The 13,593-nt window shown below is 36.9% G+C and overlaps 1 protein-coding gene across 1 annotated transcript in view; it reads right to left on the reverse strand.

Moving 5' to 3' along the window:
* Window positions 1-13,593, reverse strand: part of BNC2 (basonuclin 2) — a 449,350-nt gene that overhangs the window by 21,885 nt on the left and 413,872 nt on the right. The window lies entirely within an intron of this gene.

The raw sequence follows: 13,593 nt of genomic DNA on the forward strand, positions 1-13,593 counted from the left end.
AATTTACTTCTTCAACATAAGCAGACATGACACTGGATTCAATGATGAAAATTCCTTTAAGTAGGAGTTATGTGAATTTCTGAATCAAAAAGATGAATAAAGTAGCATTACCCCTCATATCTTGTTACTAAACTGTATCTTTTTTTTTTTTTTTTTGGAATGGCTATATTTTAGTATCATTTAATAGCAGGCAATTTCATAAGGAAGAGTAAGAAAAACATCACTCATAAAAGGTAATTGTACTTTTCCTAAAAATTGGTTGTAATCCTATGACTCAAAGTTTGAGTTAGACTTAATGTATTTGACTTTTTATGATCTTGTTATAAATGACAGTCATAGATATCTAAAAAGTAAACATGTGATGGATTTAGATAGAATAAATGTGTAAAAAGTTGTCTCTCAGCATCCTCCTCTGATAGCAAAGGGAGTCCACAGAGAATACACATCAGTAATCACCAGACTATGTGTTGTTAAATATACATTAAAAAGCATTTCACACTTTCATTTTTGCTAGTAACTATGAGACTGGCCTGGAGGTAGGACTTTAAAATCCTGCAATGTAATGTCAGGCAATCCATTTTAGCATGGATTGAGAGAAATCTATTCAAACACTTAAATAATGACTCCATCACTTTCTAGGGCACCATTTCTTCCCATTGGGACAGCACACTTTACATCCCTCTGTGAATGACACTTGCCCCAACCCTGATCATAAATTTAAGAAAGCATAGTATCTTCTTAAAAACAAAATGACAAGATACTTATTAATTACAAAGGGAAAATCATAACATTATCATGGAAAAACCTAACAGACCCTACCTTAAAAGGGTGATCGAATTTACCACCGTGAGTGGAAATCACGCCATCATGTACCGCTCGTTAGGACACACTAAGAAGGGCACAACATCACTTTTGTGGCATTCTTCTAATGATACCGTTTGGCTGTGTCCCCACCCAAATCTCATCTTGAATTGTAGCTCCCATAATCCCCAAATGTCATGGGAGGGAGCCGGTGGAAGTTAGCTGAATCATGGGGGTGAGTCTTTCCCATGCTGTTCTTATGACAGTGAATAAGTCTCATGAGATCTAATGGTTTTATAAAGGTTTTATAAGGTTCCCTGCACATACTCTTGCCTGCTGCCATGTAAGATGTGACTTTGCTCCTCCTTTGCCTTCCACCATGACTGTGGGGCCTACCTAGCCATGTGGAAATGTGAGTCCATTAAAACTCTTCCTTTAATGGACAAACACACTGTAAAAACTTCACAACCTCAAGTCAATCATCAGAAGTCATCAGGCAAACCAAAATTGAGGGGCATTCTACAAAACAGTAGATGGTACTCTTCAAAGTGTAAAGTTCGGGAAAGATTTATTAAAAATAAAGAATGGTTCCAGATTAGAGGGGACTAATCAAATATAGTTGTGTGATTCCAGACCAGAAAAAAGACATTAGTGGGAAAATTAGCAACAATGGAATAAAGTCTCTAGATTAGTTAGTAGTATTATACCCATCTGAATTTTCCAGTTTCAGTCACTGTGCTTTGATTATGTAGAATGTTACACTAGAGGAAGCATGATTAGAGGCATAAGGGATCTGTACTGCTTTTGCAAGGGAAAAGTCTCTCCTCAACCTGTGGACATAAAATTCTCTCTGAAACACTGCCCTATGGTCTGAATCATCACAGCTAGTTTGATTAAGTGGGTATTTGTCATTTACTTGAATTACTTTTTTTAAAAAGCCCTGATACATTATGTGCCTCGCTTTGTAAGGCTCACTCCTAGCATCCTACCATTTTACATAAAGAATATGTATGAGTACGTGCATGTGGGTGTCCACTCCTATGAAAACTGTCAAACACATAAGGGTGCAGGTATATGGCAACCCCAGATGATCCTGAAGTCCTGCCATCAGCATTTTCAAAACCTCACTCATAGCAGTTGGTATCGTTCACATCCTACTTTTGGAACAGGGGTAACATGGAAGAATGTTGGTGCTATAGGTAAATAGAGAAATAATTTGTGATTTTTAATAGATTACCTCATTTGACCCCTATCATAACTTCCAGAGCTCAGAGAACAAATGAGAAATCAGGAGAGAAGAAAGCTAAGATAGGTTGTTAAGGTTGCCAAGATACTAATTTGAGGCCTAGGAGTTGAACATAAAAATTCTGACTCTAAGTTCAGAATGTGTCCACAGTACTCAGTGGCTATCATTCCATGATGCCATTTCCCAGGTAAGCCCATTGAGTTTGTGGTAGTAAAGAGCAGGACTTCTGAGGAAGTCTTTCTCTAGAATGCTATAATGTCCTCTTCTGTACCATCTTTCTTGTACCATCAAATCTACTCTCTTGAGTGTTCTTTTACAGAGCCTTTCACTGCGGATTAATTTCTCAGGCTGAGCCCCAATCTGAGCAATGTACAGTCATATCTTCTCCAGGTTCTTTCAAGGTAGCCTGTAACTAAATCTACATGTCAATGAAGTACTTACACAATTGACAGCCTCTGGTATTAAAATGCACCTCAGAAACCACAGCAACTGAGCAGTCCCACCTGAGGCATCTCATTTCCATCACCCTTCTGTCTTCTTTCTCCCAACAGTACAGAGCAGTCCCATATGGTTTCTCCTGGCCCGCCACAATGCCCGTTACTATTTCTAAAACTACTGCCTTTTAGACTGTCTTCTAGCACTCAGTTGTTGTCTCTGCTAAAATGGAGTCTGTTACATTAAACCACTTGCTTCTGGTGAAAGAGATCCAGGTAAGTATGATTTAGAACTCTGATAGTTCCTGAATCATAAAAGAGAAGCTTCATTTACAGTGGTAATAGAAGCAGCAATTTATACTTACACAGATAAACAACAAAGCATATTTGCAAACAAATATACTTAAGAACGGGACACACAGCTCCATAATACCAAACTAGAGTCCCCTTGATAGTGCCATAGGTGTCCTTTCCAAATAAGTCATCATTGGCTGGGTGTTGTGGTTCATGCCTGTAATCCTGACATTGAGGAAGGCCAATGTGGGAAGATGGCTTAAGCCCGAGGCAACATGGCAAGACCCTGGCTCTACAAAAATTAAAAAACTAGCCAAGTGTGCTGGTCCGTGCCTATAGTCCTAGCTAGTTGGGACTCTGAGGTAGAAGGACTCCTTGAACCCAGGAGGTTGAAGCTGCAGTGAACCATGATAGTGCCACTGCACTCCAGCCTGAGCAACAGAGCAAGAGTCTGTCTCAAAAAACAAAAAGTCATTATCAATTTGATCAAGAGTATCTAATTCATCACATTTATAAATGGAGAGACTGCAACAAGAAACAAATTGATCTTATACAACCTAACAAGTATGCAAGCTGGATGCTAAGAATGGCTACCAGTTTTACTGTATCTTTGACTAACCTGGTTGAAGGGAGTTAGAAAGCATCAAAGGGAAAACAGAAATGCCAAGGTTTTTTCTGAAGATCTTTGTGATAGAAATAAGTATGTTTTGGTATTGTGATTCTGAAACACTAGTTTAAGACTCTTCTGTGAAGGTAACGACCTCTATGCATGGTCTATACTGCTATTCAAAAATGGACCAATGTCAGTTGGATGGCTTTTTTCTTTTTTTAACTCATCTGCAACAAAAGTAACCATCTGGAAAATTTAGGACAACTGGACACTGCTACAACAACTAAAGTCATGACACATTTTTTTCAGTCAATTTATGTTTATTGTATTTAACTTAAGTATTGGAAAAACTAGTCCTCCTCGCAAACAGTGTAAATGGTCAAATAAACTTTACAAAAGTAAATTAGAGTTATAAAAAGAATTACGTATTATCGTGGAGCAAACACTAATAAAACAAAAATTCGGTCTGTTAGGCTAGGATGAAGATCCCAACTACCAACCAACTCATGCCGGGCCACTGGTCTTCTGCATGAATAATATGTTAACATCAGAGTATATAACTGAGCTCTTGGCCCTCCATGCAGTTTTGTAGTTAGTGAGTCAATTCTTTTAGGTTTTCCCATTTGTAACCAGAGTACAGTGACTTTTAACCCTTCAGGTTGAAAAATGTTATTGACAAAATGAGGATAAGATTTACCATGTCAAGTTAAATGCAAGGTATTATTATGTGTTGATTTCCTGTGAAAATAACTGGCTATACTGTTAATTAAAAGTTGAGTAACACCAAATAATATAGACTTATAAACCAGTTTTACTGGGTTCAGAAAAAGTATAAAAGACTTAAAATATTTACATCTACACATTTGAAATAAAAAGACTTCCTTTTGTTGCTTCATTGGAACTGGTGATTATCACTCGTAGAAATCTGGCACCCTGTTCCTGTATGGCTCTGCCAAGTGACTTTTTAAAACGTTTTGTTGTAGGATCAAATGCATGGTTTAAATGGTTTTATTTGAGTCCTTTTCCACATCAAAGCATTTTAATGATTTGTAGTTTTAAAATCAAAGTTAAAAAAAAGGTTGATTGGTTTCTCTTATTGGGAAAGAGGGATAGTAGGGAAGGAATGGATGTGAAGAGATGGAAGAGAAACCAAATAAGGGGCTTTGGGATAATCAGACTGTCGAGGGACCTCAGGCTCAGTCCAACATGGAGCCTACCTATGTTCACGGCAGACTACAACTCACATCACAGCACATAGGAAAACAACTGCTTTCTTTCTGTCCAAGAATGGAAATGAGGAAGAAACACTGCACAGAGCACAGATCTAAGGCCTCTGTGCTCCAGTAGTCAAATTGTTAAGAAATAAGCAGCCAGGCACGGTGACTCATGCCTGTAATCCCAGTAGTTTTGGAGGCAGAGGCAGGCGGATTACTTGGGGTCAGGAATTCGAGACCAGCCTGGCCAACACAGTGAAACCCCATCTCTACTAAAAATACAAAAAAATTAGCCAGGCATGGCAGAGGCCACCTGTAATCCCAGCTACTTGGGAGGCTGAGGCATGAGAATCCCTTGAACCCAGGAACTGAAGGTTGCAGAGTGAAACTCTGTCTCAAAAAAAAAAAAAAAAAAAAAAGGCAAAACAAGAAGCAAATACTTTAAGTGTAAAAGATTCAATTATATGAACTTATTTTCAGTCAAGTTTAAGGCATAACTTAAAGGAAAATAATCAAATGATTAGCTAAAAACGGAAAGTATTTCCCCCTTGATATAACTGTAGAGCTTTTAATTAAATGACACTGACCTGCAGGGACTGCTGACTACCTAAAACAAAATCAGAGTTTTGTGAGGTGTGTTTATTTTTTCATGTCTAGATTGGCACAATGTGCTATCTTAAGAAATTGTTTCATCATAACCACACTGGCAATTTATTTTCATAACCAGTTTCCTATTGTACTTTTCTAGTCTTTTTCCTTCTGTGTTAATTCAAATATCAAAGCAAAAGGAATAGGGTAGAAGGTAGGTAACTTACCGAATTTCAAGCCTACCTAGCTTAAGTATACCATTAGGTAAAATGAAACAGTAATTGCTGAATTAAAAATCGATGAGACAATGCTATGCAAAACTTAAATCATAAATTTTACCAGGTTTTCTAGATGCTCAAGCCTTAGGGGTAAAGAAATTATGACCTATCTATACAATGGAATAGTATTGCACAATAAAAAGAGTTAAGCTACCGACATACACTACAACATGGACGATTCTTCAAAAGCATTATGCTAAGAATGAAAGAGGTTAGACCCAAGGACATACATACTCTACTGTTCCAAGCATATGAAATTCTGGAAAAGGTAAGATTATGGGAACAGAAAGTGGATTAGTAGGTGCCAGGGGCATAGGATGCAGAAAAGGGAGTGAGTGCAAAACAACACTAGGGAACTTTTTGGGGTGGTGAGAATGTTGTACACCACGATTGTGCTGAGGTTTCTATGGCCATATAGATTGTACACTTAAAATTGCTGGATTTTATTGTATGGAAAGTATACTTAAATGAAGTTGATTCAAAAAACTAAATCATGCAAATTGCTTGAACTCTCACACACATAACTCAACATTTACGGCTTTCCACTGTTTATAAGCCACCTTACTCCTTGCCTCCTGTATTACAGCATGGCCAAATCACAGGTACACATGCTCCCATTTGTTCCTATTAGTGGAGTATGCAAGACAATCCACTGTGACATGGTGAGTCAACAAGAAAATTCCTATTTATTTTTACCTAAAGGTGATTTTTTTTTTGCTAATATCATACACACACACACACAGACACACACACACACACACACACACACACACACACACAGAGTTTAGAAACAGCTTTACATATACATATATGAGGGTACATGCGCATATATTTTTACTAATGGGGTATGTAATCACAAAACTATGGAGACTGCCTCCCTACAGAACTACCACCAATATGTTGCAGGCATGTGCTATGTACATACACCTTCACAGACCCTCTATAAGACACTGATAATCCACCTTTGCTTGCCTCCACCTGCCTTTGTGCTGACCTCTTGGTTAGGTGGACATGTATCAGAATGCGACCCAGAAATTAGGAGATATATCATCTAACTTCTGGATCACCTCAGGAGTGAGTGATGGGCTCAGACCATTATCTCAGGTAATATGAACAGGGGCATTTGATAAACTTCTAGCTAGGGGTCAGCAAATGGAAAACTCCTAGATCCCACATGTGGGTTGGAGAGAGCTGGCTCTGAGTGCTGATGGCAGGAGTTTCAGGGAGATATTCCGTGGAAGAGAAACCTTTAAGCATTACAAAAAGTTCTGAAGAAAACACTTATACATAATATGTGCAGTCCTCTTCTCTCTCATTCTCCTGCTAGTTACCTGTTTTGTAACTGAGGTAGGTATATATGTAATAAGCAGATATTTCAATCTTAAATTGTCATTCTAAAGCCAATATTTAAACTCTTATTAGTCAAAAAGTTTAACTGATCTGACTGCTCCCTACTATTTCATTTTTTCCCCTTTTTTGTTACAGTATGTTTCTCTCTCTAATTTGTAAGACTTGGCTTTCCAAGGTGTGCATGGGTCAATGTTGTGTGTCTATGTGCCTGCATGTGTGTGTATGAGCAGGCAAGATGGGGAGAAGAATAAAAATGGCCACACGAAAAAATTCTTATTGAAAACAACAGATTCTGGGAAGCATTTAGGGAAAGTTTTCAAGCAATGTTGTGATAATTTCTGAGAAACACTTAAAATTATGTGGAAAAAGAACTTGGCATGTTTATTTGTTTTAGCAGATTTACATTAAACACATATTTCTTGCTGGGCACTGATGGAGAAAGATGCACCGCTAGTATACACAATATACATCAGAGCAGTTTGCTTGTGTAAGTAAACAAAATTATACCATTCTCTATTCACACAAAACTCTTTTATGTGATTGTGCTTTTCCAAAATTTCGGGCTAATGTTTCTAGGAGGCCAGCTGGAACAACTGTAATATTTGTAGGCAGAATGAAATATACTCATTCATATCTTGGTTGTACCAAATGGTTCAAATTAGAACTTTCCTTTTTTTTTTTTTTTTTTTTAAATCAACATTTGTTTTGGGTAATGAAAGCCCTACTCAATTTCCATGATTTGGAAATTTGTATTTTGCAGAATTTCTCAACAGCATCACTTTACCTTCAAAATACAATGCTGACCAATCACATCCCTATTCTCCTCTCTAGGACAGAGATGCCCCATGAGTAAGAGTCTTCAGGGTGTGGCATGGGCAGAAAGAATGATTTCCAAATAAAAATTCAGACTCGACTTTACTTGTTAACATTGATCTAGGTGAACAAATATGCTTTCCTCATCCACCCCAAACTGCCTTTGTCATGAAGTAAGTATGCAAACATTAGAGATAGGTGTATACCAGCTTGCTGTGATTACACAGCTAATGCTAAATGCAGTTCGTCCAGATAATAAAAGACTTAATTTGAAATATCTTTCCTATTCTTCCTCTGCCCAAGGGGACATGAATGCTATGGGAATATCCACCATTGGTTAGAATGTTGGGGTTCTCAGAAAACTTTGCATTAAAGAAGTTCCCATCGAGATAAATACCTTATCAGTCTTTGTTAGCTGACATGCTAACATTAACATTAAAATCTTCTTCCTGTCAACACTGACTGCATATAAAGACTGATATTATAAAGGGGTTACTCATTACACACATGTGCATGTACACAAACACACATATGAATATAGAAATCACTGACCTTGACTCACTCTTATTATGTATTACTCTCATTATAAATCAGTCTTATTCAAAGTGCTCCAACTTAGCGAATGCTGACATAATGAGGTGAGGCATATCAAACTCCTTGCAAAAAAAAGTACATAGTCAAAGAATGCCTCTCCTTGGATAAAAGTGGAAGCTCGAGGAGCATGGCCCTTGACTCTAGTTCTTAGAAGGAAGAAGCAACATGACAATTTTATGTGACTTTGAAGTAGTAGCTTTGATGTGTTTTCCAGTATACAAATATTTACATTTTTTTCTGATCCATATTTGAAAAAATTTTCCCAGTGGAAAGGATATATTTTTAAAGAAGTAATGTATTCACAATTTGAACAATATACTCTCCAAAAATGATCACCCCTCTAACAAAAATAACCTAACCAAAATGCCAGGGCACTAGTTTCATGTGGGTCTTGTGATTTTTAAAACATATTGCTTGACATTTGATTTAAAAAATTCTCTGTTACAGAACGTTCTTGATTATGGACCAGATAAGAATGTATAATTCATAGAGTACTATCCCTTTTTTCTTCAGTGACAGTCTATACAGCGTTTTTATTTTAAAAACAGTGATTATGATAGATCACTCTGGGGTTACAACATGTTTAATCATAGAAACTCCAGCTAAGCTCTATTAAAGGCCTGTCAGTATTTCTTCCTTGTACTGAGGAATTTTAGCTTGTCTAGCTTAAAACCGGCCATATGCATTTCCTCTATGGGCATTTGTTTGCAAATAAATAAAGCAGGTGCCTTGCTTTGCCATATAAAAAAAATTCAAAGGAGTAAATTACTTTCTGCAATGTCTGGAACTGCACTTCAAAGATTCCAAAGTATTTTTCAAGTTACTTTGCTCCATTGTAAATCAAACCTGAGAAACTTTTAAAGACACAATACATTTTAATATTTAATAAGAATATCTTAGGAATAATTTGTTTCAAAATAGAAAATACTAAATCCAGTTGATATTCCTAGTATACCAATCTTTAAAATCAAATTACCTATGAGTCCTTAACTTAAGCACAGAATACCTAGCCCTATACCTTTAGGCTAAAGCAGATTTTGTACCTTGATTAGGCTAAATATAACATACACAAATTCGACCTTAGAGGAAAATAAAATTAATGTTCACATGTAAAGAAGAGTCATATTAAAATCTGTAAGCCTTAATAAAAACTCAGCTTTACAATTCTATTATTCTACTACTGATGCCTAGAATCTGAACACACGAATCATTTTAATTAAAATGTTAAAACCCTTTTACTTTTAACCAACTTGTGTAACCAACATATTTTTAGAATATGTGTATTTATGACTGAAAGTATGCCTTTATCTGAAAGTTCCTGTATTATCATATATTCTGGATGTTTCCTTTGATGTTTCTGTGTGGTGCTGCTTATCACTGATGTGATTAGAGTCACTAATTCTTTTGGATTAATTTTGACTCCCAGTCAATTCAATGATCAATCAGTTCAACTAAAAATTTTGCTTGAAAACTAGGGAAACTGCCCAAGGAGTCCCTAAGAGGTCTTAGAAACCCCCAAATCATACCAGTAGGGTTTGTGAAAATTCTGCAACTTGAAGATACAAAATAAATGTTATATATCAATAAAACTATGTAAACAAATATCTGTAGCCTTTTGGGAATCTTTGCAGCTCCAAAAACTAGCAGTATTTGTACACAAGAACCTCACCTCAAACCCTTTAATAGTTCCTCACATGGAGATGATAACTAGCAGAGATTCTGGAGGGTACTTATTTTATACTTTAGAACAGCAAAGGAACCGTTTGTGATCCTTAAGGAAAACACTAGAAACAGGAGGAAAGAAAGGGACAGTGCCTGCAGTGGCCTTGTTTTCTTGTCCACTCAGACATAAAGATAAATCCCTGGTCTTAGGACAGCTATAAATCTGCTTGCTTTACAATAAACAGAACTCACCAGAGCCCTCTCTGACATTTTTTCTTTGAGGTCTACATTTTCTAGCTTACCTCTCCTTGCATAACCAAAGTTCAGCTGCTAAATTTGTAGATAGTTTCTAAATACTTGTTGGGGTTTTACATTTCTAAACATAAACGCCAGAGTCCCTTGCATTTCCAGATATGCTTTCCCACAATGTCTGAAAAATAGCAAAAATAGGTGCAAAAAAATTTTTTTACATGATGATGGTGATTTTACATATCAAGGAAGGGCCAAAACTTGAACAATTCAAGGCTACAATCTCTAATCTTTGAGGTTTCATCTGCACAAAAAGATTACTGATATTGGTATAGAACTTCCAAAGCTTGAATGGATGATTCCACTTCACATATTATACTCTGAATTACTTTACAACTGAAGCTGATTGAACAACCCCAAGGAACTTTAACATATTCATTAGGATGTGAGGGAGCAGGGGCAGAAAGGGACGGAACACTCACTAAGCAGTATTCCATAAAACAGTGAGGATTGAGTATTCCATAAAACACACTGAGGACTCAGTGTGTGATTGAACAGAAAGATGTATTAGGAGATTTAACTTTGTTCTTTTCTGGGTATAAGAATAGCCGTAGAACACAAAGATTAATTTCCTGCTTTAGCATTCATCAGGGAATAACACATTATTACTTGTAACACATACACAAGGCTGTTGATGGATCTACTTTCCTTTGATTGCTCAGATTAAATGTGTTCCTATAAAAGACACCCACACAAACACATGTGTGTATAATTATAAATCCACATATGCATTAATAGTTTGTGTTTCTGTATATTTATAAGATGCTATCAACAGAGAGACTATATATTTTATTGGGCCACAAAAGAGAGGTGTCTGGGGTTTGGTGGCTGACTGAACAAATATAGATCAAAAACAGAATAATCAGAGTAAACAATCAATATATGTTACTATAACAAAAACTCAGAAATTCAAAATGAAAAAGGATAAAAGGAGAAAGCGTACATTACAGAGCAAAAGGTAATAACGGCGTCTGCGTGCCTTAATACCCTCTCGTCCCAGCAGTCCTGACTTTCTAAGCAGCCCACTTCTCCACATTAACGGTAGTCATTTGGAGAGCAGCAAACGTGCCATTAGAAGCACTTTTACAAGTGTATATTCATCCACCAATTAGCTTAATGTGGCTGCTTTCTGCATATTTTCTATCCAGGCTTGCACAAATCTTATTAATATTTCCCCCTAGCGCTTTGACAGATTACCTTGTCATTATGCATCCTGGAGCCTTTTAAACAATATGGGTAAACTACTGTTTGTGAGGTTAATGACAATTATCCCCTAATTACTGCATAAGTCACTCAGTCCACTTTATCTCATAGGCAGGGTTCTGCTCTGTGTATCTGCCATTGTGTCACTGTAAATGAATCTTGTATTGCTATGTTTATCTGCCATTGCCTTGTAAATTATACTGACAGAAGAATGAACAAATTACTGCATGTCATCACTTAAATACTACTTCTGAAACAAAAATAAAAAAGCTTCAGCACAGAGCTTAAATTTTAGTGGATCACAATTAGTAAAAACATATTTAATGTTTTATGTTGCATTTTGGAGTGATAGCTTGGAATTTAGTAGTGGAATCACAACAACGGAAATGGGGTGAGTGGGAGGTGAAAAGTAATGAGAATGAAAGTTAAAGGCGGGGTGGGGGGGGTTAACTAAAATTGTAATGCCAATATGATGACCTGAATACATTTCCTATTATTTTAATAGCTGATATGGCATTCTGGAAGTATTTTCCAAGGTTCATCAATTTTAAATCAAATTAAACGGGTTAGGTATAAGCCACACTCTTCAGCTGGGATCATTTTTTTTCGGTGACTTATAACTAGTTCAGACATAAAACACAGAATCTTTGTAATTGAGAACAGATAATGTAATAAAGGCCACAGGCTAAGCCAATTTCATTGATGCATTTTTAAACATTATTAAACAGGTTCAGAAACAATGTTTCCAAAGTTGCATTTGAAATTGTTTAATAATGTTTACATCAGTGAAATTAGTTTAGGCCATTGCTGCATCACAGTGACCACATCGGCCTGATAAAATTTACAAGGAAAATTAGGACAAAATGAGCATCTTTAAATAATAATTTAAAAAAGACAGACTGCATCAACTGCAGATAATTTAGAAGAATTTGTTTTTAATCTGAAATCTATGATTCTGCAGATTATCAGGTAAATAAATGTTTGTATGAGAACAGAAAGAAACATCTGGCTTCCTAAGATGACTGCCATTTATTGAGTATCTTAAAACATTTTCAAATGTAAAATATTACACCAAGGTGGCTGATAACTGGCAAGCATAAGTAACAGGGCCACATCAATCTGAAGGATAGCTTTCAACTCTAAATTAATTGGGCGTGCAGAAAGCTTGCATCAAATCGCCTTATGACAGCCACGGGTTTGTACAGAGAGGCTCGTAACACTGATGATAAAGCTGTTTGGTAGAAACATGCATGTACACCATACAGTACCTCTTGGTGCACTTGCTGAACAGGCTGGAAGAAACAGCTGCAGCAAAAGGAAAGGGAAACATGAAAGCCAGAAGTTGACAGGCCTGGCCCAGGGAGTCTAAGCACAACCCCTTGGGTTCTGATCCCCAGAGAGTAATCTCAGTGTCTGTCCTGCATGAAAGCTATGCAACTTCACCTGAGCAGGTGCTGCAGGCAAAAACGGAAGCGTCATACTCTTTTCTTTTAGTCTTTGCAGTTAAGGGGACTGAGATGCCAGTTAAGACAGACATCACTGTGACAGCCAATAAAGGGTTAAAATCTTGCCTGATTTATTTAACTATCTAGGCTATCTATGGATATAAGGCTGAGGAAAGTGAATTTCTAAATCATTAACTTTCTTTATCTTTTAAGGCTGGATTTTGTTGCCTTTTTACCTTTGCTAATGATATATCTATTTCGCAGCCTGGGGAAAATAAGGTGTAAAGTTTAGGGGAGACAATTAACAGCGATAAACTCATGGTGTCACCTCAAAGAAGGTAAGCACCAATGGGATTTTACTGAGTTGGTGAAATCAGTGCTGGTTACAGAAAGGGGAGCAATCCTGGAAGGATCAATATAAATGCCAAAAGGTACCTGGGTATAAGTTAACAGATGAAGATAGCCATTAAGAAAACAGCAGGATTTCCCTACCCACTTTAATCCACTTTCTACACACTTTCATCAAATTTCAAAAAAACAAGGTTGGGAATATTTCACTCCCCTTCTTAGCAAACCTTTCGTGGCTCCCTATTGCACACAGATTAAATAATAAATCCTCTTACCCGGCATCTGAAGTCCCCTCAATGTAGACTCAACCTACATTTTCAACATTATCTCCTGCCAAGACCTCTGAAGCTCCAGCTACAGAGACCTACTTGTCATAAATGATCCTGAACACTGCAAAATCTCAC

This window comes from Rhinopithecus roxellana, chromosome 16 (assembly GCF_007565055.1).
Source record: "Rhinopithecus roxellana isolate Shanxi Qingling chromosome 16, ASM756505v1, whole genome shotgun sequence".
In the NCBI taxonomy this organism is placed as follows: Eukaryota; Metazoa; Chordata; class Mammalia; order Primates; family Cercopithecidae; genus Rhinopithecus; species Rhinopithecus roxellana.